This window comes from Prosopis cineraria, unplaced genomic scaffold (genome assembly GCF_029017545.1).
Source record: "Prosopis cineraria cultivar Desert tree isolate PC_DT_omini unplaced genomic scaffold, ASM2901754v1 PC8, whole genome shotgun sequence".
NCBI classification, from domain to species: Eukaryota; Viridiplantae; Streptophyta; class Magnoliopsida; order Fabales; family Fabaceae; genus Prosopis; species Prosopis cineraria.
This window is the reverse complement of record NW_026555339.1, coordinates 12,612,480-12,625,656: the sequence shown is the minus strand read 5'-3', so window position 1 is coordinate 12,625,656 and position 13,177 is coordinate 12,612,480. Positions and strand designations below refer to the sequence as shown.

At 31.4% G+C, this 13,177-nt stretch overlaps 1 pseudogene; it reads right to left on the bottom strand.

Moving 5' to 3' along the window:
* Positions 1–4,715: 4,715 nt before the first annotated feature.
* LOC129317324 (wall-associated receptor kinase 5-like) lies at positions 4,716–8,805 on the bottom strand (annotated as a pseudogene).
* Positions 8,806–13,177: the final 4,372 nt, after the last annotated feature.

Sequence of the window (13,177 nt, the reverse complement as noted above, 5' to 3'; positions counted from 1 at the left end):
TTGTTCAAGCTATGTGATGGTAATTCTCTCTGATGGACGATTCCAGAGAGCTAACAAGGCATTTAATTAGTACATGACATAGATTTTGTGTCCCCACAATTTATGAATTGGCCCCACCAACAAGACAAGATTCAGTAGGATAAGATAATACTTTTTTTTTTCCTTTTGTCGAAGATAAGATAAAATACTATTTAAAGCTAGTAATTTGAATGAATCAAATTTATTGGAACCAGATTTATTTAAATCAGATTTAAAATACTTGAATGGCTGAACATATGAAAAAAATTCATATAACTAAACTTGATCCTAACACTCATCTAACTTTTGATTTATTTGGCCAGACATAAATATTCAAAATTTTAAATATTATTTTATTTTTTAAGTCAATTTCAATTTTTATTTTAAAATTAAGATTTCCAATTTTTACATGATTTTAATTTTATTTTATTAATAATAAAAAAAGAATTCAGGTTAAAGTTTGGCCCCGATATCTTTGGCTTATTCGGGTAGTCCAACCTTAAGTGCAGAAAATTGTCTCACCTCCTAAACCTAAATCAAAATTTTGTCATCACTTTCTGGAATTTCATCCCGTGGTAGGTTTCTAGAAGACTTGGACAAGTCAAAGTCTTCGGGGGATACTTCTACTCTTCTTCCTACATGAGAAGATAAATTTGCATCACCTAACGTCTCTCTTGCTGGCGGATGTGTAGCCAGAAAGAGTTGGATTATCATCTTTATCATCGTCATCATCTACATTATTGTGGAATTAATTTGGATCTTTTATAATTATTTTATTAGACTCTTAAAAGATCCATATAAATTTTTTTAATCATTTTATATGTGCTAAAATCATTTTTTCAAGGCTTTATTTTAGTTATTTTGATTTTTTATGGATGACAAACCTCTAGCATAGATTGTTAGGGGAGAGGGGTCTCTTCACTTCTTTTTTCTCCTTTTCTTTCCATTTCTCAATCAACTTCATTGATTTTATTTTGTTAAATGAATTTATTTTAATTATAAATTTGATGAATGGTAATGATTAAGAAATGGAGTGAAAAGAAGGAAAAAGAAATGGAGAGACACTCACCCCCATTATTAACTCATGGAGTCAACCTTAATTATGAGGGATTTTAATATTTTTATTTTAGTGGTTAGACTTAAATACCTTGCTAGCATATATAAAGCAATATTTCTATTGCATGGGTTCATTTCCTTTTATCTTTGAGTATTATTTATACTTTCTTTTTGTGATTATGATGACAAATCCTTCAAGTATCTAATACTCTCTCCAATCTCTATTATGGGGTGTTTTCTAGAAACACTCCATGATTTTTAATATAATATAAGACACTTGATAGAATGGGGTGTTTTCTAGAAACACTCCATGATTTTTAATATAATATAAGACACTTGATAGAATAATAATTAAGTTTTTTTAATATTAGTGAGTGAGTGAGTGAGTGTGTGTGAGAGAGAGAGAGATATATATATATATATATATATAGGCTTATAAATAGGATCATAAAAATCTTCTTTATCTGTCTTATACATAAAACTAGAGGGAGCATCTCTATTATTATATTGTACATATCTCTTTCTTCAATTCCTAAGAGAGACATTGACGAGGAGACTTCGTCATTGCATTGACTCAAACAAGTCATTAAACATCAAGAGCTAAAAGATGAAGATGAAGTTTCACAAATACAACAAAAGTTGGGAGACTCATCGATCAAGTCTCCCTCTTGATCAATATTTCACGCCAGAATAAGGCAACGAATCATCCTCAAATTAGTTAGGCCAACTTGCATTCCACGGCCTAATAACATCCACATAAAATCACATGACTAATAAAATTCCAACTATCTTTTCATATATAAATAACTAAGCTAAGCAGACGTAGGACCCCGGATTAGTGGGGCATAGAATATAAAATAATTAAAATTAAAATTAAAATTAAAATACTATAAAAGATAGTGTAAATTTATATTACCTAAAAAAGAATAATATAAATTTAAAGGTAACATGTTAAGTGTTTAAAATATATAGGACTCAAGTCAAATATCAAATGCTTAAATTCTTTTTAGAACATAAATAGGTTTTTATTTTGAGTTTAAATGGTTCCAAATCATTTGAGTGGTGGGTGTAAATTTTTAAGTTATAATACATGCTTATAAATTTTGCCAAGTTGAGTGGGGGCTTTTGCTCACCCTCACCTCAACCTAGGTCCACCAAAGCAACTTTGAATATATATTTAGTTCAGGTTTTCGATTTTTTTAATCTTCTATACATCTTTGGTTTTCCAATGGCATTAATGTTATTTTATTTCCCACAAAATTTAGACACACAAACGTTAATATTATATGCAGGCACATAAACTTTCAGTTTTCATCTCCTTTCTTTTATGCTGCTATCATTTATCATAAAATATTTTCCTATTAGTTTATTTTTCAAGGTATTTTAAATTAATGACATCATTCATAATATTTTCTACAACACTTAGACACTAAGGAAAATGAAAACCACGCTACACACACACACACGTGATATTTATGCAATGAGATACAATTTTTTAGATAGATTATGATCAAAGGAACACAAATTTGAACCTGAGCTAATTATATAGCTAAAAGTGTGCTTTCCCATTAGCATCTCTCTCTCTCTCTCTCTCTCTCTCACACACACACACAATTAATTAAGGGGAAAATGTCAACTCCAATACAAAATGATCCCAAGTATTCTCTATCATCACTTAATTGGTATGGATGATATAACCATGGATAGGTCTCTTGTAATTTCTATTTCATTGCTTCATAAGCACAATATATCACAAAAGATATCCACCGATCTAAATCATTTCTCCCAGCCAACACACACAAAAGTAAAATAAACCCTTATAAATACCAACAAAGTCTCAATTATGGAGAAATTCAGTTCTTTTTCATATATATTCTCAAGTCCTATACTAATTTCAAGAATATTGAGCTAGTTCAAGAAGACCAAACCAGCACTCAGCCTAAAAGAACAAAGTTAACGACTTAACGTCAATGCTTTATCTAGCCACAGATAAAGAATTACAAGTAGTAGTGTAGCCACCTATTCCTTTTTTCTCATTGTAAGTCTAAGTTGGGAGAATGACAAGCAAATACCTTTAAATATGCAAATATATAATAAATAAGTACCATAAAATGCGATAATTATTACGTACTCTCTCGATACTTGTCTGACATTTTTTTTATCTTTTATTTTTGCAAAACAACAGATTTGCCCCCAACTACTAAAAATCAGTAACAAGTTAAGATTGGGAAATAATTGCTTTATTTGGAGAAATGAATAAAATGGAAGAGCAAATGACAATTGTCTCTCTACAAATTTGTTTATTAGCAAAATCACAAGACTAAAAATCAGTTAAGATTAGGAAATGACTATTATATTGGGAGAGATGATTAAAACGAAATAGCAAATGACAAATGCCGCTTTGCAAAACTATTTATTACTAAAAATGAGTGACAAGTTAATATTGGGAGATTGTTACTTTTTTGAGAAAATAACTAAAATAGAATGGTAAATAATAAATGCCTCAATGAAAATTTATTTATTAGTAAAGTCCAAGCACTAAAAATCAATGACAAGTTAAGATTGGGAAATGACTAATATATTTTGTTTGAAAAAATGACTAAAAACATAAAAGTGAAATGTTCTGAAGTATATTTTTTTAGGGGTAAAATTTTTTTCACATTTAAACTAAATTATGACAGGTAAGCCACCAGAGACTATAAAATAATTATCACAATATTTCAAAGTACTTATTTGTCATCTCATATTTCAAGAATATTTTTGTCATTCTCCCTTCTAAATTAAGGCCACCTAACAATCAATCTTGTAAGCCACCTCATGCCATTCTCCATTGAATAAATTCAATTTACATTACCAAATACTTAAAAGATCCCTGAATTGTTTGATTTCTCCTTCTCTCTCTCGGTTTTTATTTATTTAGTTTTTAATAGGACTAGAAAGCTTCAAGAAATACATTTGTGTGTGTGTGTAATTAACACATAGGAATATATGGAATACGGTGTATGCCATTTCAATAAGAACTGTCCAAGCAAATACAAGAAAGAAAAACAAACTAGAACTCCAAATCTTTCATCAACTACCATTAAATAAAAGGAGGTATTTGATAAAAGATATACAGAACATTATCGTGAAAGGTAATAAGAATTCAGAGGAATTATGACATTTTGAGAGACCTAATTGTTATTCATATATTTTGGTGGGATTTTATTGCCATTTTTCCTTAAATGAAAGGTGGTTTTTGATTAAAGATACATATGCAAAACATTATCAAAGGCAATAAGAGTTCATTCCACCCATCTATTTGCAACTCATGAGAGTTAAATCATTAATTACTTGCAAATAAACGACTGAGATAAACTCTCACCATCATTATTGTATCCACCTCTTACTCTGTCTAAAACCACAAGAATAGTATAAACACATCAATGCACTTACTAATTAATACTATAAGATCATCATCGCCCACCATCTATAATCTCAAAGACAACTTGCTTTTAAATGCTATCATAGCTAGTAACTAAAATACTCACACTAGTACTCCCATATCCATTATTACAAAATTGACCAAGTAAGTATTCACTTTCTTCTACCATTACATCCTTGTCTTTCCCTTGAAGATGCTTTGCCACTGCTATTAGGCCCTATAATTCCATTGCTACTTCCTTCATTGTTGGCCTTTCCTCTCCATTAACTCTAATGCACCTTTTTGCTAATAAGGCTACTTCCTTCAATTGTTGTGCATTCTTCTTTTGGTCTAGCACTCGCTTATCAAGAATTTTCCATAGGCAGTCTTTTCTCAATGAAGACACAAAGTGACTAGCCAACACATTATTGAATTCAAATGCTCTTTTCCCAGTGAGTAGTTCCACAAGCACAATCCCAAAACTGTAAACATAACTCTTTTCATTCAACTTGCCTGTTTGGAGGAACTCTGGATCTAAGTATCCTATTGTTCCTTGGATCACGGTGCCAACTTGGGCTTCATCAAGATGGACAAGTCTTGAAGCTCCAAAATTAGACGCCTTTGCTCTGTTGTCATGGTCTAATAGAATGTTGGTAGATTTAATATCTCGATGGATCATTGGAATAGAAGCTGTAGAGTGTAAATAAGAAATGGCTTCAGCAGTCTCTGCAGGTATTCTTAATTGAGTCTCCCATGTAATAGAACAATCATTTTTTGATTGGCTTAGGTGGTCAAGAAGGGTGCCATTGTCTACAAACTCATAAACTAATAAAGGCACTTCAATTTCAAGACAACACCCCAAAAGTTTGACCACATTCCAATGGTTGATCTGGGAAAGAACAAATATTTCATTGATAAAACTTTTAATATTTTGGGGATCCCCTCCAACTCTAGACTTCTTAATGGCAACATGTGTGTTGTTCGACAATGTACCTTATAAACTGTTCCTTGTCCTCCACGGCCAAGGACCTTGCTTTCATCAAAGTTGTTTGTGGCATTCTTAAGTTCATTTTCTGTAAAGATCATGGCCCTTTCAATATATCCTTGTCATTGAGAAAATTGTTGTAAAAGCAAGTTTGCCCCATTTTGCTCAAAGTTTCTTTCTCTTAGTTGTTGCAAAGTTCTTTGCTTTTGTGCCCAACATAATGCAAAGAGGAGAGTGAAGACAACCAACAAAGCTAAAGTAACAACTACATACAAGCAATAAATTTTGATATGTTATTTTTCTACAAAAAAAAAGTTTAGAATTTTGATTTAAACATATGTGAGGGCGGTAAACTCCTATGTTTATTTTTAATCATGCTCCCCAATAGAATCCTAAACCAAACATAAATAAATAAACTATGGTTTGAAGATGGTGGCAAGAGTACTGTTTGACAATGTGATATAGTTAAATAAAGGGTTGAAGGGCAATTTAGCTGTTAAATTTTATTTCCAAAAGTGTCTAAGACACTAAACTCATTTTTGATGTAATGTTTTCCTCAAGTTTTAAAAATAGTGCAATATAGTTCTTGCTTTGAATAAAAGTTAACTTTGACTATTTTTGACTAAAAAATGACATCAAAGAAAATTTAACTTTTGTAGTTAACGGTAGAGGTGACATTGCACCATTTTTAAAAGTTGAGGGAACATGGTTTTGGTCCCAAATGCTCCGAGCTAAACCTATAGTTTAAGAGTTGAATTGTTATTTAATCCTAAAATAAACAAGCTGCTTTTTCATTAGTTTTGAAAAATTTTAAGCTTTTTAAAATATTTTATTTTTAAAATTAGAAATTAATCTTTTGGTTCAAATTTTATTTTCAATTTTAAAAATTTGATCGTTCTTTTTCAATTTTATTTAAGAAAACAACCATGCAAGTTGTTTTCAATGGGGACAAGCTGAGGACGAAAAACCTTCAGGCTTAATATCTAGCTGTCCAAGGAAAAATAAATCGAATAAAAAATTTAGATACCCGAGTTTATATTAGAAAATGACTTAAAACACCTCCAAAATATGCAACTGACAATTAGGTACCATAAAATGTGATAATTATTTTCTAGTCCCCAGGGACTTGCTTGACAATGTTTTTGTGAAATAACATCTTTGTCCTCATAAAGAATATCCTTTCTCTTAGTAAATCATTGACTACTTTGTTTTGGGAATTAACTATTTTGCTTGGGAAAATGACTATAACATAGTAGCAAACTGCAAGTTGCTTTGTGCAGATTTTTTAACCAATGAAGTCCAACAACTAAAGAATAGTTAGTACTTTCTTTTAAGAAATAGCTACTTTTCTCAAGAAAATGATTAGAACAGAATATGACAAATTATAAGTTGATATTTTGTATCAATGAAGTCCAACAGCTAAAAATTTTGCATAGAGTAATTTGTAATATGTTATTCCATTATAGTCATTTTTGCAAGAAAAGTAGTTATTTCCCAAAACAAAGTTGTTACTGATTTACTAAAACAAAGGATCTTTTTTTTTGGGACAAATATGTCATTTCACAAAAACGACATTGAAATCTTGGGGTTTAAAAATAATTATTATATTTGCGGTACCTAAATTGTCATTTACATATTTTGGAGGTATTTTTCTGTCAATTTTCCAATTTATATGTGTAATGTATTTTATTCAATGAAAATTATTAATATTTTTAAAATTATTTTAAATTTAAAATATTCTGCTAATACAATTTAATTGAAAAAATACCTTCAATATAAATTATACAAGTTTTCTTCACAGATTATATAATTCTTGTCAATGGTGTTTTTTATGCCAAATTAAACAGTATATTCATCTTTTGGACCAGCAATAGTTCATTAATTCTTATTTCATTATTTCAGTATACTCATGACAATCTTACCCATGTTTACATAATAAAATATAGGGAAAATTTTTCATATCATAGGTCCTTCAGTTTTAATTTATTTCTTATACTAATGGGTTTTAAAGGGACTTTGGAGTAATTTAAAAAAGTGTGAAATTAGTCCACTGCCTTCTTGGCCTCCTTGACCATTGATTTATTGACCAGTTGTCAAAACTACTTTAAAAAAGAAGAAGAAGTCAAATAGCTAGACAAACAAATCTTAATATTGGTACGGATGCTTACCGAAAGGAAGTGTAACGATACGCCAACTCTGATCAGAGTGAACCGGAGTGCTGCAGCCTGAACCCGGTTCAGTTTCATTGTTGAGGCCATTGCCTTGTTGTCCAGGTGGACAAGAACATGTGTAGCTTCCATATGTATTGTTGCAAAGTTCCCAATGCTTGCATTTATCCAAGTCTCTCATAAGGCACTCGTCCACATCTGAAATTATATTGTAGAGATATCATTTCACAATTAATCCTATAGAAAATAGGATTAAAATATTCTCTAAAATTTATTTTTCAAAGTTTTTTAAGTACGTAGAATTATACATCTATATTTCCCTAAAAATTAACATTGCCACCTATATATCAAAATCAAATGCATCTATAGTCGCTTGCAGTGTGAATGCTTAGATTTGTATTCTGTAAGTGTCCCAAATCCTCTCACACAATAAGTGCCTATATTGCAACTGTAAAATTTTACCAACATTTGAAATTTCATGCCTGACGAGAGAAACAAATGAAAAAGCCATTTTTATAAAGATGTGTTTTAATCATTTTTCGGCAGTCACATGTTTGATTGAATTATATTATAAGACATGGGAAAAGATTATCTTAATATAACATCTACGATAAATTTCGATTATAAATCAATGATAATCTCTATATATAGTGCCATGTGAGAGGCTTGTGTTAGAGGATTTGGAACACTCATTCAATCCGTATCCGTGAATATTTAATGGGTAAGAGGAATTAAATTTGGTAGGCTGATAGAATTCAAATCCATAAACAACTGAAACATATATAGTGGGACAACTTAAACATAAGCTACTCGATCCCTTTTGCTTTGTAAAAATAAAAAAAAAGTCTTTTTTTTTTGAAAAAAATGAAGGTGAGAGTAATATATACTCAATGATAATCACCTTTGCAGCCACAGGAGAGGTAGGGGTTGCCTTCAAGCCCTGGTTTACATTTGTAGAAGTAGTAGCTATCGACACTTTCTGATTCTTCGCATCTACTTTCATTAGCTTTGTAGGCTCCAGCGCATGACTTAGTCTCATCAACAGCCCAATCGAGAACCACAGTAGCTCTTTTGCTTTTCCTTATATTGCCGATTTTTCTGTCGGAATAGTTGAACGATCCGTTCTTGGCAAAAAATGCATAACTGCAATTCTTAAAGAAGTCATCGCCGGCCATGTCTATGCCTCGATTGTAAAAAACAATATTATTCGTATCACATCTAATAGCTTGCTCAAAGCTAGTCTGACAGCAACCAGATCCACCAGAGCAGTTTCCAAATCCCACGGATGATGACCAGTCACTGCACTCCGAGTTGCAGCCGATAAGTCTTTTATTTCGAGGTCATAGAAGCAAGCGTAGGTGTTACAGCCCACGACGGTGAAAACGTTCTTTTTAGTGGGTATAACGAACTTGGTAGGAACTGGAAGACCATCCAACCAAGAATCGGCTTTTGTAGGATCATAGCAATCATGATAAACCAGAGCAGAGACGAGCAGCTCACTGGTCTCCCCAGAGATGTTGAGAACTTGGAAAGTGTCGTTTGTTCCTAAATATGGGATCTGATCGTTGCAGGTTATACGAAAATCTTCATCTTTAAAGCAGTCTTCCGATGTGCCAAAGGGAGGATAGATGTCCACGTCCCCGCACTTGCGATGGCAGGCTGCGATGGGGAAAGTGTCGGAGGTGGCGGTGACGGTGGCTGCCGCAGCCACCACTAATGCCAGTTTCAAAAGCAATGAACTACTCAAACCCATCATTTTACTATTGTGATGATCATGACAATAATGCTTGTGCATTTTGATGATTCAGGAAAGCTAAGGCATTTAATATGAACATACTTGCCAGGGAAGCACAAAAGCACCTTCTTGTTATTGAGATACTGGTTATTGAACCAATTGAACTAGTAATTTAAGGGTTAATGATTCAACGGAGGGATATCCTGCAGTCAAATCAATTATAATTAAAATAATATATTTTAATTGAAATATACAAAAATGTTCTTATTTATAAACTATGAAAAAACAGTATAATATTCAAATAAAGAACTTCTTAATTTTCAAGTAAATGAAAAATTTATCCATAAAAATTTTATGTGTCTCATACAAATATTAATTATAAGTTTCTGACAACAATATTAAAAATATTAATTAAGAGATTTAGATTTGATTTAGGGTCCCATATTTAGAAGACAAAAGAGAGAAAAAATAATAATAATAATAAAAGAAATCTCGGTCAACCCATTAACTTGTCCAAGTCACAGCGTCCCTAATTCAGCTTATAAACCAAATCGATTTAGTGATCAGTTCACCAGGTTACTGATCCAAACTAGCTGGTATGGTCCCCTTTTTTATACCATGCTTATAATAAGTCATTTTATAGGGTATTAATTAATTTGTTTAATATTACCCTCATTTAAAGTTATTAACTACAATGAGAGAGACAATAATATTGATTTAAAATTCTTATTTAAATAAGAGTACAATTAAACAATAAAGACTCAAAGATCAAATCATGATTTCAATTGCAAACAGGAGTCTCAGTTTCAAACTGAGATTATAACTTAAATGTCCAATTACAATTGAAACTCTTAAATTTACAATTATTTGAATTGATATTTATAACTTATTTCTCAAAAAATTTTATCAGGACTTAATTGTCATTAATTGGTTCTTTGGATACTTAATTGCCATTTTTTCAAATTTATTATTTTCAAATAAAGTTAATAACTTAATAATTTCTCTATTGATTCCGATAATATTGTTAGAGGTATATTATATTAGGGACCGGATGGAATATCTTGTGTCCCCACAATTTATTACTGGTTGTCTGGGTCCACCTCTCGTGGATTTGAATTTGGGGAGAGACGGATTCAATAAAAGTTTGGTAAAGACATATATCAATCATAATCATCCGTACGTATGCCTGTCTTGTAGAATTCAATAGAAGTTTGGTAAAGGACCTTTTCAACTTGCATGCTCGTATCTCCCCTCGCAAGCGAACTCTCGAGGGATATTCATGTAAAAATATCCTCATCAAGCTAGGTCCCCATAAAGGAAAGCATTGTGAACATCTAACTAATAACAACTCAATCATGCTTCGTATCAATAACAAGCAAAGTGCGCATTGTGGCAGGTTTTGCCATAGGCACGAAAGCTTGATTAAAGCCCTCTCCTTTGATTTGTGTGAAACCATGGGCTACCAGAGAAGCTTTGTAACTAGCTGTCTCCCCATTGGGTTTGTACTTCACTTCACAAACCCACTTTGAATCGATGACATGCTTCCCAGGCGGTAACAACTCTAAAGTCCATGTCTTGTTGGCTTCAAGGGCAGCAATTTCTCATTTCGTGGCGAAGACTTGATTGCATGGCATGGCTAGAGAATATTGAATGTGATTTTTAACAAATACAACCTTTTATTTAATGGTTTGTTCATCATAGATGAATGTTCATCATAAAGGTTTGTTCTCTTCTCTTACATGTTCTCTCTATCATCTTTGTTTTTTAGCAAACCATCTGGTATTCGATGTCAAAGCTTTGACTAATTCAGATAAAATCATATCAGAACCCTTTCAAGTGAAAACTGTATCACCAAACGTGCTAATATATTTTCAGGACTCAAACTTAAGATCATTGGTTAAGTTGATACAATATCTCATTGCCAATTAAACTAAATGTTTGTTGGTATTTTCTATCACCTCTTTAAACGTGATTTGAATTGTCCATTAAGTGAAAATAGTCTTCAAAATTTGAGTGTATACAAGTGAAGCTCTTTGTTTATATTATTTATCGCTTTTTCAAACATAAGTATTCAATAATGTTCCCTAGAAAAACAGTGCGTGTCAAGATTTGGTTCCTTCCTTGAAGTGAAATTCATGTTGTCCAAATCTGATTGGAATGGCACAGAATATTAAAATTTTCATTCTTTATTTTTTAAGGGATAGCTTTACTTTTTCCGGGAGAAAAAACATATTTTGAAAATTTGTCTTTCTTTTAGATTTCACATCTATTAAAATACAAGAATAAAGTAAAATTATATATGGACCCGTCCAATTTTAATCCAGACAAATACAGATAAATGGCAAAGACCCCAACTCATCTTTTCAATATTTGTGGAGAGAAGCTGGACGACCTAACACATCCATCAAAATCACATTTACATACTACAATTCCAAATTTTCCACAAGTGCTTTTCATAGAGGCAACTTTTCTTATCAAACAATAAAAGAAAGAAAAGAAAAAGAAAAAGAAAAACGACTTTGGCTATGAATATTATTCATTTCAAATTTTTATATATTTTCTAATCTCATATGCATCCTTCCCTTCAAATTAATGGCATCACTCATAATATTTTCTACAAAACTTAGACACTAAAATAAGGAAAATGAAAACCACGTCACACACACACACGTGATATTTATGCAAGGAGATACAAAACATCTTTTTAGATGGATTAATCAAAGGGAACAAAAATTTGAACCTGAGCTAATAATATCAAATGACAAGTGTCTCTCTCCAAAATTATTTATTACTAAAAAACAGGGACAAGTTAAAATTGAGAATGATTACTTTTTTTGGGAAATGAGTAAAAAAAATGGTAAATGATAAATGCCTCAACGCAATTTATTTATTACAAAGTTCAACTACTAAAAATCAATGACAAGTTAAGATTGGGAAATGACTATTTAGTTTGAGAAAATGACTAAAACATAAAAGTGAAAAGTGAAACATTTTGAAGTTTGTCTATCCTTCTTTTACTTTTCTAAGAGGAAAAAAGGACTACAAAATAGTTATCACAATATTTCACGGTACTTATTTGTTATTGCATATTTCAAGAATTTTTTTTTTGGTCATTCTCCCTTCTAAATTAAGGCCATGTAATAATCAATCTTGAGCCATACCTCATGCCACTCTCCATTGAGTAAATTCAATTTACATTTACCAAGTGCATAAAAGACCCCCAAATTTTTTTGATTTCTTTTTCCCCTCTCTCGGTTTTTATGGCAACTTAATTGTTTAATTTTATATATAATATGACTTGAAAGTTTCAAGAAATACATTTATGTGTATGTGTGTAATTAAACATGGAAATATATGGAATAAGGTGTGCGCGAAATTAAAGAACACATTGCATCTGATGGATGCCAGTTTTTTTAATGGAAATTAAATGATAATTTCATTAAGAACTGTCCAAGCAAATACAAAAAAGAAAAACAAACAAAACGCCAAATCTTACATACACAAAACATTGTCAAAGGTAACAAGAGTTCATTCCATCCATCTATTTGCACCCATGAGAGTTAAATCATTAATTACTTACAATAAACGACTGAGATAAACTCTCATCAGCATCATTATCGTATCCTTTCTCACTGTGTCTAAAACCACAAGAATAGCAGAAACATATCAATGCACTTACTAATTAATAACTACAGATCATCATCGCCCACCATCTATAATCTCAAATGCACTTACTAATTAATACTATAAGACATCATCGCCCACCATCTATAATCTCAAAGGCAACTTGCTTTTGAATGCTATCATAGCTA